Raw genomic sequence first — 15,855 nt, 5'->3', positions numbered from 1 at the left:
ACTGTGTTCAACCTTGTTCGATCTTTCCTAGCCATCTTGTCTCAAGAGGACCGCAATTGAAATTAAGTCCCAGACTTTATTGTGTGATATCCTCGATGATTTTTCTCATGTGCATGTATGGCTTTTTCAAGTGTTATGTGTGTTTGTTTTTTAAAATGGTCGAATTAATGAACTAAACTAAACAGTAGCCAAACCATAAATTGCCAAGGAAAATGCATGTAGTCCTACCTTAACCTGTAAATGAAGTCCATTTATCTGTCCTTCAGGGTGAACCTCTTGGAAAATAGTCTGAGGTGCAGTATAGTGTCCATTTGTCAGGTTGTTTTTGCTAGCTAGCTGGCTTTGTTCAGTTCAAGGGATGTGAGCGCCAAATTATGTAGACACGCCCAAATGTGAATGCGCAAAATGTGAAATTGGCTCAATGCAATGAAGGAAGCTATGCAAAGCAGCGAGGCCTATGCTGATCCTGTCCATCAACAGTGACTGAACGGCCGCACGCACGCATCAACAATTTCAATCAATTTCAATGGGTGGAAAGGAAGGCATGCATACCCTGGCGGTTTTGATGCAGTTTTAGCAAATCTTTTGATTTTGAGCATAAAAACACCAGAACCATTGAGAAAAAACATTAGATTACAATTATTATATATTTTTTTATGTATATGTTATAAAACAAAGGTTGGTGGCTGATGGTAAGTGAGTGCGTGCGAGCGTTCATGTGTGTGTGTGTCGGCTTGTACATATGTGCTTCCAAACGTATGCAGTTTTTGTATGTCCCTTTCTTAATGTGTGAGTAGTATTGAGCTGAAGTAGAGTATCAGGTGGGTTGTTGTAGCAGCATGTGGGCACTTTATCTCTCCCCCTTTGAGGACCTCCACTTGTTAGTGTTAGTGTGCGTGTGCATGTGCGTACGCACGCGCGTGTGTGTGTACGTCCATGCGAGTCACCCATGTGTGTGTGAGCACAAGTCGAACAGTTGCACCTGGTTTGTGAGTGAATTAATCATGATGATTAATTGGCCTTCAAGTTAAATCTCCACAGAGTGATGTCAGGCTGGCAGGCGTCATGGCTGTAATTGACAGCACTTTAAGGAGAAGCAGATTGATTTACACAAGACTCTAATGAATCCCCCTCTCTACTGGTGGAAGAGGGGGGAAGGTAAACAAATCTCTCTCTCTCACACTCTCTCTCTCTGCCTCTCTCTCCTTCCTCCCCTTTGTGTTGTCTGTATGCATAATTAACTATCCTATTTTTCTTCTTTCTTCATTGCCGATCCTTAATGATTACACGTCATGAGGGTGAGAAGAAAAAGGAAAGGTGGACATGGAAGAGGGTTTGGCCATTTCCCCTTTCTTTTCTTCAACACCCCCTCTCAGGCTCTCCTCACTCCATCTTTCCCTGTCCCTGCGCTTCCTGGTTCAGATTGCAGATGCGGTTTTCAATGGTTATAGCGGAGCAACCAATGTAGCATCAATTTCCTGTTCAGGTAAACCAATTGAAACAGAGGAGACACACTTCCTTGAGGAGCAAAGCGGGCTAACAAATCCAATAACTGTGTGGCCTAACCAGGAAAAACTCCATTCTCTATAGCCCATACGAGCCCGAGTTTATCCTGGTGAGGTTAGGTGGTCTGGAACGACTCAGGGCCCTAACCATGATGGTGTGAATCCACAAAAGCACTAAGCAAATATGAGATACAAAACAGCCGTAAAAAAAAAGTTTTTATGATTTCATATAGCGAAATGATTATGTTGTAGTTAACCCCTGAAATCATTGAGACTGGGGCCTTGTACTGTAAAGGAGGTCATGGCTGGTCAAAGACAGAAGTTCCTCTGATAGTTGTGTGGGTTTGATGTTCAATGTTACAATCTCCTCACCTCTCTTCTCCCCCCGGCCCGAGCCCCTCTGATCTGCGCTGGCGCTCATTAAAAAACCCTCTCCACCTTCACATTAGCATCAGAGTCATGGTCAGCTGGCTTTGTGTTACAAAGGGGAAAAACAATATAAATAACAACAACAAACAACAACTACAGTGTAGCCTTTAGTCCAGGGAGGAAAGGAGAAAAGGGGGAGGAGGGGAGGTGTCTTTGATAGTGCAGATCAAAGAGGAGAAGTAAAGTAGACCGTTGTGTGTTTTCATCCCGTCCCTCGGCCTCCCAAGGTCCTCTCTGATCCAGCCTGCCTGGTTGAGTGCAGTTAACAGTATGGGGAGGCCAGCCTTCCTGGCTGTGTGGAGTTAGCAGTATGAGGAGGCCAGCCTGCCTGGCTGTGTAGTTAGCAGTATGGGGAGGCCAGCCTGCCCGGCTGTGTGGAGTTAGCAGTATGAGGAGGCCAGCCTGCCTGGCTGTGTAGTTAGCAGTATGGGGAGGCCAGCCTGCCCGGCTGTGTGGAGTTAGCAGTATGAGGAGGCCAGCCTTCCTGGGTGTGTAGTTAGCAGTATGGGGAGGCCAGCCTGCCTGGCTGTGTAGTTAGCAGTATGGGGAGGCCAGCCTGCCTGGCTGTGTGGAGTTAGCAGTATGAGGAGGCCAGCCTTCCTGGGTGTGTAGTTAGCAGTATGGGGAGGCCAGCCTGCCTGGCTGTGTGGAGTTAGCAGTATGAGGAGGCCAGCCTTCCTGGGTGTGTAGTTAGCAGTATGGGGAGGCCAGCCTGCCTGGCTGTGTGGAGTTAGCAGTATGAGGAGGCCAGCCTTCCTGGGTGTGTAGTTAGCAGTATGTGGAGGCCAGCCTGCCTGGCTGTGTGGAGCTAGCAGTATGAGGAGGCCAGCCTGCCTGGCTGTGGAGTTAGCAGTATGGGGAGGCCAGCCTGCCTAACTGTGTAGTTAGCAGTATGGGTAGGCCAGCATGCCTGGCTGTGTGGAGTTAGCAGTATGAGGAGGCCTGGCTGTGTGTAGTTAGCAGTATGAGGAGGCCACCCTGCCTGGCTGTGTGTAGTTAGCAGTATGAGGAGGCCACCCTGCCTGGCTGTGTGTAGTTAGCAGTATGAGGAGGCCACCCTGCCTGGCTGTGTGTAGTTAGCAGTATGAGGGGGCCAGCCTACCTGGCTGTGTGGAGTTAGCAATATGGGGAGGTCAGCCTGCCTGGCTGTGTGGAGTTAGCAGTATGAGGGGGCCAGCCTACCTGGCTGTGTGGAGTTAGCAATATGGGGAGGTCAGCCTGCCTGGCTGTGTGGAGTTAGCAGTATGAGGGGGCCAGCCTACCTGGCTGTGTGGAGTTAGCAATATGGGGAGGTCAGCCTGCCTGGCTGTGTGGAGTTAGCAGTATGAGGGGGCCAGCCTACCTGGCTGTGTGGAGTTAGCAATATGGGGAGGTCAGCCTGCCTGGCTGTGTGGAGTTAGCAGTATTCAGAGGCCAGTTTGCCTGCCTGTGCTGGGTAGGTTTATTTGCAATCATTGAGAAGATCAGGTCTATTGGATCTGTAGACCTGGTTCAGAGGGGTTAAACAGGACTGGAGGGCAATTGTTTTCTGAGGTTAGAAGATGCTGCTTGGATCATGTTGTATCGCTCTGATGATGCTGTGATGTCATAAATATGTGGCCTTCTAAAATTCTGCTGCTGGAGTTTATGATCTAAACTCATCTTAGTGTGTGTGTGTGAGTGCAAAGCTACCAGTATTTGCTAATGCCAGTGCCACAACCCATTGCTTTTTTTATTAGTTCTATAATGTGATATGATTTAATGTATCTAACAATGGGCCTGTTTGTCTCTCCCTAGCCAATCAGCCCCACTCTAAAGTCTGCACACACGCCTACCTCTTCCCCTTTCCTGTGTCTCAACAGACTCACAACGCCACCGCATATGACTGCGCAATCAGTAAGTGCTTTTCTCTCTCTGTGTGCAAAGCTACCAGTAATTTACCAAAGTCACTGGAATCTTCAATCCTTTTGATAATTAATAGAAAATATATGTTACATTTTTAAAATAATATATAGTGTTATTATTTTTTATATCTGTGTCCATATTGTTCATTAGTTTATAATAGATAGACCATATGGTTCAAGAAATGAAGCCTAATTAATGAAAAAAGTATTTAATCAACAATGGCATTATTTTCAATTAACTCTGCCACTCTTCTAAATATTGACTTTTTCACATCTGATACCAGTTTGAAACTGAAGCATTGACAACAAATACATATGAATAAAAGTGTGTAAAATAATATAATTTCTTATTTTCTTTGTACCCCTTTTTCTCCCCAATTGGTAGTTACAGTCTTGTCCCATCGCTGCAACTCCCGTGCAGACTCGGGAGAGGCGAAGGTTGAGAGCCATGCATCCTCCGAAAGACAACCCAGCCGCACTGCTTCTTGACACAATGCCCGCTTAACCTGGAAGTCAGCCGCACCAATGTGTCAGCGCACATGGCAACCGTGTCAGCGCACATTGCTCCCGGTCCGCCACAGGAGTCGCTAGAGCGCAATGGGACAAGGATATCCCTGCCGGCTAAACCCTCCCCTAACTCGGACAACGCTGGGCCAATTGTGCGCCACCCCACGGGTCTCCTGGTTGCGGCCGGCTGCAGCAGAGCCTGGACCCAAACCAGGATCTCTAGTGGCACAGCTAGCACTGTGGTGCAGTGCCTTAGACCACTGCGCTACTCAGGAGACCCCCTAATTATACAATTTATTGCTGAAACCCTCATATTAAACACCTATGGTATTCACTAATTTGATGGTTTATATTTAGGATCATGTTTTGTAGCTTTGTCATTCCATTTTTTTATCATCTTATTTAATTATTTCATGTATTTTACTTACAGTATGATAAGGCCACTCAGAGGGCCAGAGATAATTACAGACACCTGTGATAATCTGAAGTACGCAAAAGGACCACTAGATGCCTTGTGATAGATTACATAAATTCCTTGAAAGATACCAAAATTCTGGTAGCTTACTGGTAAACTTAAAAAGTTTACACTCATCCACCCTCTCTTCGCAACCCTATGTGTGTTTATGTGTGCATGTGCGTGCATGCGTGTGTGTGAGTGACTGAGGCTGATGAAATGGAATTGTTGCATGATTGCAGTAAAAGAGTGGAAGAGTGCATCACAAGTAAAGGATACCCCATGTGGAACAATAGCACAAAGCAATGGCTTGAATAGCACCCATCAGCTCCTTCACTCTGAATGTGACTGCTGTGTCGAAGCAGGTCATCCCACTCAGCCAGGACAGTGTGTATGTGTGCGTATGTGTGTGTGTGCGTGACACTACAGTTGAAGGAGCCCAGCTGTGTAGCAAAGCGGGCGGTACCACTCAGAGCTCCAGCAGGAAGAGATATTCAGGTTGAGTGGGACATATCACTTTAATTGGTTTAGCGGGGGTCCCATTGAAGTTGTGGAGAGCAGTGTGTCTGAAATGGGAGGGGACAATAGCACTTGGCTCACTCACTGAGCTCACCATTCTCTGGTGGAATGAGGCACCTCTGAATGGTTGATCTCAGTGTAACTGCTCCTTCAAGTCACTCCTCTATTCCTTCTATGATCTCCTCTTATGGAAGAAATAATAATGATGCGATAATCTTGGCAGTCATCTGTCACATGCATATACTGTCCATGAGGCAATGACAAAAAAAGAGAGAGTTAGAAAGGGAAAAGGGAAAAGTGCTTTGGATGGAGGGTGAGATGGGTTGTTTTGCAGTGGATTCCGTTAAGTCTTCATCTCCCTCACCCTTTCCGAGCTATCTTGTCTGTGATGCTAAGAAATCCAAAGGCCCCACAGAAATATTTCACCAAATGAAAGTCACAAATTAAGCCAGATAAACATAGGCCTAAAAAATATACTATGTGAATTGCTTACTGTGAGCATAAACTGGATTGCCATGCCCAAGAGCACAGTTTTGAGAGTTCTGAGTCAGCAAGACAGTAGTAACAACGTGTTGTTTTTTTCCACACAATGTAAATATCTCCAGATTTTTCCAGAGACCCTAGAAATTCCATTAGCTGTAGTTGTTAATTATTAGTGTTTGTTGTATGGCAATTTGGGGAGATGTTGATCTTTAGTTTATGATTACAAAAGTAACATTTGTTACTTGGTCTCCAGTGGGCAAGTAATGAATTGCAGCACATATCATAAGTATCTCTAACAACAGTTGGATATCAGGAGAAACAGTCAAAAATAAATAATACTGCTGGTATGAGCAGATGCAGTTATTCTTCATTTGATATATGTTCCTAATCCTAGTGAACCCACCAGGGAAAGCTCCTTAACTACAGAGGGCCTCTGTAATCTCCCGGTCAGAGTCTGTTTGACCAGTTTGGTCCTCAGGGACACCAGGTTGTTTGAGTTGGCCAGCCTCGGGGCTTGGGTACAGGGGGACGGTTGTCCATACTTATAGCCTGGAGAACCGGAGGTATTTCCTGACCCATTTTTCCCTGGTCGTTTTTCAGTCTTATTTTCTAGAGGCTGGATGGCAGTGATTTGTGTTTGTGGCAGAGAGTGAGAGTTGGGGCAAGGAAAAGGAGGGAAGGAGAGACAGAGATATAAGAGATTATATATATATACAGTATATACAGTAGAAGTCGGAAGTTTACATACACTTAGGTTGGAGTCATTAAATCTTGTTTTTCAACTCCTCCACAAATTTATTGTCAACAAACTATAGTTTTGACAAGACGGTTAGGACATCTACTTTGTGCATGACACAAGTCATTTTTCCAACAATTGTTTACAGACAGACTATTTCACTTATAATTCACTGTATCACAATTCAAGTAGGTCAGACGTTTACATACACTAAGTTGACAGTGCCTTTAATCAGCCTGGTAAATTCCCCAAAATTATGTCATGGCTTTAGAAGCTTCTGATAGGCTAATTGACATAATTTGAGTCCATTGGAGGTGTACCTGTGGATGTATTTCAAGGCCTACCTTCAAACTCAGTGCCTCTTTGCTTGACATCATGGGAAAATATGAAGAAATCAGCCAAGACCTCAGAGAAAAAAGTCTGGTTCATCCTTGGGAGCAATTCATCCTTGGGAGTAATTTCCAAACACCTGAAGGTACCAAGTTCATCTGTACAAACAATAGTTCGCAAGTATAAGCACCATGAGAACACGCAGCCGTTATACCGCTCAGGAAGGAGACGTATTCTGTCTCCTAGAGATTAACTTTGGTGCTTTGGTACTTTGGTGCGAAAAGTGAAAATCAATCCCAGAACAACAGCAAAGGACCTTGTGAAGATGCTGGAGGAAACAGATACAAAAGTATCTATATCCACAGTAAAACGAGTCCTATATCGACATAACCTGAAAGGTCGCTCAGCAAGGGAGAAGCCACTGCTCCAAAACCACCATAAAAAAGCCAGACTACGGTTTGAAACTGCACATGGGGACAAAGATGGTACATTTTGGAGAAATGTCCTCTGGTCTGATGAAACAAAAATAGAACTGTTTGGCCATAATGACCATCGTTATGTTTGGAGGAAAAAGGGGGATGCTTGCAAGCCGAAGAACACCATCCAAACCGTGAAGCATGGGGGTGGCATCATGTTGTGGTGGTGCTTTGCTGCAGAAGAGACTGGTGCACTTCACAAAATAGATAGCATCATGAGGGAGGGAAAATGATGTGGATATATTGAAACAACATCTCAAGACATCAGTCAGGAAGTTAAAGCTTGTTTGCAAATGGGTTTTCCAAATGGACAATGACCCCAAGCAAACTTCCAAAGTTGTGGCAAAATGGCTTAAGGACAACAAAGTCAAGGTATTGGAGTGGCCATCACAAAGCCCTGACCTCAATCCTATAGAAAATTTGTGGGCAGAACTGAAAAAGGTTGTGCGAGCAAGGAGGCCTACAAACCTGACTCAGTTACACCAGCTCTGTCAGGAGGAATGGGCCAAAATTCACCTAACTTATTGTGGGAAGCTTGTGGAATGCCACCCAAAACAAGTGTGCCTTAAATGGTTATAGTTCATTCTTACATGTTCTATGTTTGAGCTGCCTTTAAAGTTAAACTATTTAAAGGCAATGCTACCAAATACTAATTGAGTGTATGTAAACTTCTGACCCACTGGGAATGTGATGAAAGAAGTAAAATATTAAATAAATCATTCTCTCTACTATTATTTTGACATTTCAGATTCTTAAAATAAAGTGGTGATCCTAACTGACCAAAGACAGGGAGTTTTTACTAGGTTTACATGTCAGGAATTGTGAAAAACTGAGTTTATATTTATTTGGCATAGGTGTATTTAAACTTCTGACTTCAACTGTATATACAGTACTAGTCAAAAGTTTGGACACACCTACTCATTCAAGTTTTTATTTTAATTTTATTTTTTTACAATTTTCTATATTGTAGAATAATAGTGAAAACGTAAAAACTATGAATAACACACATTAAATCATGTAGTAAGCAAAAAAGTGTTCAACAAATCAAAATATATTTTATATTTGAGATTCTTCAAGTAGCCACCCTTTGCCTTGATGACAGCTTTGCACACTCTTGGCATTCTCTCAACCAGTTTCACCTGGAATGCTTTTCCAACAGTCTTGAAGGAGTAACCACATATGCTGAGCACTTGCTGGCTGCTTTTCCTTCACTCTGCGGTGTAACTCATCCCAAACCATCTCAATTGGGTTGAGGTCGAGTGATTGTGGAGGCCAGGTCATCTGATGCAGCACTCCATCCCTCTCCTTTTTGGTCAAATAGCCCTTACATAGCCTGGAGGTGTGTTGGGTCATTGTCCTGTTGAAAACAAATGATAGTCCCACTAAACGCATACAGTATCACAGCAGAATGCTATGGTAGCCATGCTGGTTAAGTGTGCCTTAAATTCTAAATAAATCACTGACAGTGTCACCAGCAAAGCCCCCCCACACTATCACGCCACCTCCTCCAAGCTTCACGGTGGGAACCACACATGCTGAGATCATCCGTTCACCTCCTCTGAGTCTCACAAAGACAAAGTGGTTTGAACCAAAAATCTAATTTGGACTCATCAGACCAAAGGACAGATTTCCACCGGTCTAATGTCAATTTCTCGTGTTTCTTGGCCCAAGCAAGTCTCTTCTTATTATTGGTGTCCTTCGTAGTGGTTTCTTTGCAGAAATTCGACCATGAAGGCCTGATTCACATGGTCTCCTCTGAACAGCTGAAGGTGAGATGTGTCTGTTACTTGAACTTTGTGAAGCATTTATTTTGGCTGCAATTTCTGTGGCTGGTAACTCTAATGAAAGTATCCTCTGCAGCAGAGGTAACTATTGGTCTTCCTTTTCTGTGGCGAGACAGTTTCATCATAGCGCTTGATGGTTTTTGCGACTGCACTTTCAAAGTTCATGAATTTTTCCGGATTGATTGACCTTCATGTTCTTGTCGTTTCTCTTTGCTTATTTGAGCTGTTCTTGGTATTTTACCAAATGGGGCTATCTTTTGTATACCACACCTACCTTGTCACAACACAACAGATTGTCTCAAACGCATTAAGGAAAGAAATGTTCAAATGAACTTTTAACAAGGCACACCTGTTAATTGAAATGCATTCCAGGTGACTACCTCATAATGCTGGTTGAGAGAATGCCAAGATTGTGCAAGCTGTCATCAAGGCAAAGGGAGGCTACTTTGAAGAATCTCAAATGTAAAATATATTTGTTCAACACTTTTTTGGATACTACATGATTCCATATGGAGGAGGGGGGAGAACAAAATCTGACTTAGAGGAGGGTGGAGAAAAAAATCAGACTTAGAGGGTATAAGGAAACAAATCACTCTCTTTTCCCTTTTATTTGTGTCTGTTGCATTTCTTCTCCATATCCAGCACTGCACAAGACCTTCATCTTTTTATATAAACCAGAAGTCTAGTTTTCTTCCAATTTCCTCTACACTGCCTGAATATGAGTCTAACTGTTTACCTCATGTCTCAGTCCAGTTTAGTTGTTCTTTTTGTCCTTTTATGCTTGAAGGGCATTCTAGATCAAGATTATTTCCCTATAACACATAGTATATTTGCATTGTAGAATTCAATGGTTATAGTTCATTCTTACATGTTCTATGTTTGAGCTGCCTTTGAAAGCAAAAGTCAAATTAAAAACATTACTGGCATTGTTGAATTCGATTTTCATAAGAGCAAGCAAGGACGGATGGTTTGGTTAGCTAAACTAGTAAACTAGCAAATATGTTTGTTTGGTTACCAAGGCAACTACTGTCGCTATCTAGTAAACTTGCAAACTACCTCAGTGGATGTTGAACACATTTCTACCTGCAAATGAACACATTTCTTGCAGTAAATGTATTAAATTATAGCCATGGTATAAAGGGATAACCAACTTGGGACTCTATGCATTCTCTGGAAAGTAATGCAACTCTGTGGAAGGTTAGTTCCACCCTGCTAGCACTTCGTGTAACCAGTGGAGGCTCCTGAGAGGAGGAAGGGGAGGACCATCCTTCTCAGTGAATTTACTAAAAATAAAAATAACAATTTAAAAAGTTATCCTTTTTAGATAAAACTATACTAAATATAATCACGTCACTAAAAATAGATTAAAACAGACTATTTTGCAAAGAAGGTCTACAGTAGCCTCAACAGCACTCTGTAGGGTAGCACCATGGTGTAGCCGGAGGACAGCTAGCTTCTGGGCCTCCTCTGAGTACATTGACTTCAATACAAAGCCTAGGAGGCTCATGGTTCTCACCCCCTAAGACTTACACAGAAATTATGACAACTTTCGGAGGATGTCCTCCAAGCTTTCAGAGCTCTTGTAGCATGAACTGACATGTTGTGCACCCAATCAAAGGATCAGAGAATGAATCTAGTACTGAAAGCATCAGCTACAGCTAGCTAGCACTGCTGTGCATAACATGTGGTGAGTAGTTGACTCAAAGAGAAAGACAATAGTTGAACAGTTTTGAACAAATTCATTTCATACAAAATGAAGATGAAGCAAGAGAGAAATATATATATTTTTCACTTTCAGTTTCACTTACTTAGCTAGCAAATGCAGCTAGCTAGTTTAGCCTACTGAAACACCCTGTTAAACAGATGGATGCTATATTAGCTAGCTGGCTATGACTATCGAACACAACACTGGAACTCTTCCAAGTCAAGGTAAGCTTTTGGTTTTATTAATTTACTGCCACTAGGGCCCGCCGGTGTAACTGCTTACTGACTGTACACTGTAACATTACTGCCTGATTGTAGCCGGTTTTCTAGCGCATTAGTTATATTAGCTATGCTGACTATGATGTTACTTTACTATGATGTAGGTTGTGTGTAGCGGGTTGGCTTGGAACGTTTTTTTTGCCTGGTCACATACAGCTGATGTATTGTGCATTGAAGTCCACAAGCAAAGGGAAGAGGTGAGAGGAGGAGATCGCATAAATGTGAGAAGGAAACAACGTGGCCGTATGTTTAAATTTTTTTAAATGGGAGTATCATGTAGTAGCCTAAGTCTATCGCTGTTGCATTGAACTGGGTGAATGGAATATGAATGAAAGTTATCCAATATGCTGTAATAGCAATAAGGCCATGCTCGTGAAAAAAAATGCACTCCCTGATCTTAAACGGCACTGACCGCCACTGCCGGGAACACATCTTTAACGGAGGACCCACTCCAATTCACATACCGCCCCAACTGATTCACAGAAGACACAATCTCAATCGCACTCCACACTGCCCTTTCCCACCTGGACAAAAGGAAAACCTATGTGAGAATGCTGTTCATTGAGTACAGCTCAGCATTCAACACCATAGTGCCCGCAAAGCTCATCACTAAGCGAAAGACACTGGGACTAAACACCTCTGTCTGCAACTGGATCCTGGACTTCCTGATGGGCCGCCCCCAGGTGGTAAGGGTAGGCAGCAACACATCTGCCAAGCTGATCCTCAACACGGGGGCCCCTCAGGGGTGCGTGCTCAGTCCCCTCCTGTACTCCCTGTTCACCCACGACTGCGTGGCCAAGCACGACTCCAACACCATCATTAAGTTTGCTCATTAAGTTTGCTAACAGTGGTAGGTAGGCCTGATCACCGACAATGATGAGACAGCCTATAGGGAGGAGGTCAGAGAACAGGCAGTGTGGTGCCAGGACAACAACATCTCCCTTAACGTGAGCAAGACAAAGGAGCTGATCGTGGACTACAGGAAAAGGAGGGCCGAACACGCCCCCATTCACATCGAGGGGGCTGTAGTGGAGCGGGTCGAGTGTTTCAAGTTCCTTGGTGTCCACATCACCAACAAACTATCATGGTCCAAACACACCAAGACAGTCATGAAGAGGGCACGACAACACCTTTTCCCACTCAGGAGACTGAAAAGATTTGGCATGGGTCCCCAGATCCTCAAAAAGTTATAAAGCTGCACCCTTGAGAGCATCCTGACCGGCTGCATCGCCTCCTGGTATGGTAACTGCTCAGTTTGGCTGGGTGGCCAGCTCTAAGAAGAGTATTGGTTGGGTCCAAACATTTTCAATTTCTGAGTAATAGAGCCCACTGTGTTCTTTGGGACCTTCAATGCTGCAGACATTTTTTGGTACCCTTCCCCTAATCTGTGCCTCGACACAATCCTGTCTCTGAGCTTTACGGACAATTCCGTCCACCTCATGGCTTGGTTTTTGCTCTAATATGCACTGTCAACTGTGGGACCTTATATAGACAGGTGTGTGCCTTTCCAAATCATGTCCAATCAATTAAATGTACCACAGGTGTACTCCAATCAAGTTGTAGAATCATCTCGAGGATGATCAATGGAAACAGGATGCACCTGAGCTCAATTTCGAGTTTCATAGCAAAGCGTCTAAATACTTATGTGAATAAGATATTTATGTTTTTATTTGTAATACATTTGCAAAAATGTCTAAAAACCTGTTTTCGCTTTGTCAGTATGGAGTATTGTGTGTAGATTGTTGAGGATTTTTTTTATTTCATACATTTTTAAATAAGGCTGTAACGTAACAAATGTGGAAAAAGTCAAGGGGTCTGAATACTTTCAGAAAGCACTGTATATACTAGGCAGTGTCAGAGGACGGCCCAAATTTATTTTCCAAAAACTCCAGTCACCCAAGTCATCTACTGTTCTCCTGTTACCGCACGGCAAGTGGTATAGGAGCGCCAAGTCTAGGTCCAAAAGGCTCCTTAACAGATTCTACCCCTAAGCCATAAGACTGCTGAACAATTAAACAAATGGCCACCCAGACTATTTACATTGACACCACATCCCCCTTTGTTTTTACACTGCTGCTACTCGCTGTTTATTATCTATGCGTAGTCACTTTACCCCTACCTACATGTACAATTTACCTTGACTAACCTGTACCCCACACATTGACTAGGTACCGGTACCCCCTGCATATAGCCTCATTATTGTTATTTTATAGTGTTACTTTTTATTTGATTTTTTACTTTAGTTTATTTAGTAAATATCCTCTTAACTCAATTTCTTGAGCTGCATTTTTGGTTAAGGGCTTGTAAGTAAGCATTTCACAGTAAGGTCTGTTGTATTCGGCGCATGTGACAAATAAAATGTGATTTTTGATTTGATGTCCTTCATTATTTTCCAGAGGACGCATAGCTCCTCATTGATTATTCCTTACATAATCTGCCATCAGGTGTGACACGCATACACTATACAGTGAATGGTGTCTGTCTCTCGTCATACCTCAAAGCTCCCCTTACCCTTGTGAAAATCATGTGGTGAAATTAATGAATGTCATTTTCACACATTAGCCACCCCCATCCACACATAATGGACTACCCCACAACAACGTTTAACCAGTGCATCTGTCCATTTGGCCTGATCATTTGGGCCACAGCGGTGGGTGGCAATTGACTGTGTTCCAATCAGAGCTATAAATAGGTTTCCCTCTTGCCTCTTCTCCTGTCCTCCCTCATTCCCTTGTTCCCACCTTCCCTCATTACTTCACATCAAAATGCTGTATTCCAAGGGCTTCCCAAATGTTCTTCTTTGAGGACCCACTTGAAGCTGTACAGGTATTTTCTAGATGAACTATTGACAAGATAGAAGAGGTAGCCTACATACATCAATGATATTGACACAGCCCAAACAACCAAGCTAGACTATGGCTTCACTTCCACTCCTTCTCCGGATGTCTGTTGGGAGTTCTAGTACATTTTAATGAACATGCTCTGTTTTCTCTTCTATTTGGATACGGGCACTGACTACGCACTGGTGTTATAATCACTGTAGAGCTTCCCTTTTTCCTCTCTCTTTCTCTCTCTCTCTCTCGCTCTCTCTCCCTTTCTCTCTGTGACTCCCTCTGTCTGTGGTAGAAACACGCAGCAGGGGATTGTGGGTAGAAGGCGTCTCCTACTGTGAGGGTTGTCTCTGGCTCAGGGATGAGATGAAGGTCGGACACACTCCCAATCAGAACAGGAGAAGGAGGAGAAGGAGGAAGAGTGATAGATTTCTATCTATTTAAAAAACAGAGCGTTACGTATCAATCTAGTTCTTTCACCCTGTCTTCCTCCTCCTCTTCCTCATTCCTCAAAGTGTTGTCAAACTATTTTGAGAGAGAGAGAGAGAGAGAGAGAGAGAGAGAGAGAGAGAGAGAGGAGAGAGAGAGAGAGAGAGAGAGAGAGAGAGAGAGAGAGAGAGAGAGAGAGAGAGAGAGAGAGAGAGAGAGAGTGAATTACAGTGTTCATACATCTCTGATTGACACACACCTTTATTGACCCTATGACTTTGGACGTGTTCCACAGCTAAGGCGAGGTGATGCAACAACCAATGGTTGCGTGCCACGTCATCGACTGTGTCATCGACTGACAAATTGCTATAAGATACTCTATGATGTGGTTAGCTGATACTTCAAATACTTATGAAGGCATTGTAAGATCTGACAGGCAACAGCAACGTTTAAGCATAGGAACGCGCCTTTTGACTGCTTAGTGACATCACTATGACATCACTGTCTATGTGCACTAAAACTGTGAATATGAATGAGCTAATTAACATTACACCATGAAGGGCAGCTGGGAAGGGCAGAAGAGCTCTGTGGGAAAGAGTCTTTTATTTTCCTCTTTCAACACACACTCTCTAAAGCATGAAACACACCGAGAATCTCACTGCCGATAGGCTGCCTACAGTTTATTATCACAGTAGGAGGCCCTTCCTTCTCTTGCTAGAACAAAAGCGGTACCTGCTGCGTGCCGACCAGGTGCCGACAAACATACCGATTCTACTTGTAGAATCACAATGCTCGTCAGTGGCCAACAACTTGACTTTGAGCAAATCAGAGAGCACAAACCCCCACAAGATGGAGCCAATGTAGGCAGTGTCCTTAGCAGTGTCCTTAGCTAGCTATGTTTTGCTAGCTAGTGAATATGCTAACATTAGCCAGCTAGCTAAACATTTGGCTATGGGCTGGCACTGCCGTATGTGATTATGGAGAGTGAATTAAATTGTTTCTTCGTCATCTTGCTAGGTAGTATCTAGCTGTAGACATCTGGCTAGTATCAACAAGGGCTTTCTACAAAATAGGAACATTAGCACAGATAGAAAGGAATCTAGACAATAAGTAATACTCACGGATATGCATTGCCAAACAACGCTACTGACACCTTCTGGTTTGGAGTATTTTAACAAGGCTGAGTGGCTGACGACTTCCAAGGTATTTGCTGTGTGAACACAAAAGAGATAGACTGCCGACACTGTTCAGAGGTGCTGAGTACTGTCAGCAGGCAAACATTTGACAATCCTACCGGCATGTCTGAGCTTTACAAGGGGACAAAGAGTAGGGGCCATCCCTGAATGGGGATAGGAATCCTGCAGCCTCTAGGGAATTACAATGGAGCAAAAATAAGATGAAAGTGGGTGTATGTGTGTGTAGTGAGAAAAGGTGTGGAGAGAGAGAGATAGTGAGAGAGCAGTAAGGTGAGCCTGAGTCTCTACTCCTGGGACTGAAAGACAAATG

This window comes from Oncorhynchus clarkii, chromosome 22 (genome assembly GCF_045791955.1).
Source record: "Oncorhynchus clarkii lewisi isolate Uvic-CL-2024 chromosome 22, UVic_Ocla_1.0, whole genome shotgun sequence".
Classification (NCBI taxonomy): domain Eukaryota; kingdom Metazoa; phylum Chordata; class Actinopteri; order Salmoniformes; family Salmonidae; genus Oncorhynchus; species Oncorhynchus clarkii.
The sequence above is the reverse complement of the archived record's forward strand: the minus strand, read 5'-3'. Positions refer to the sequence as shown.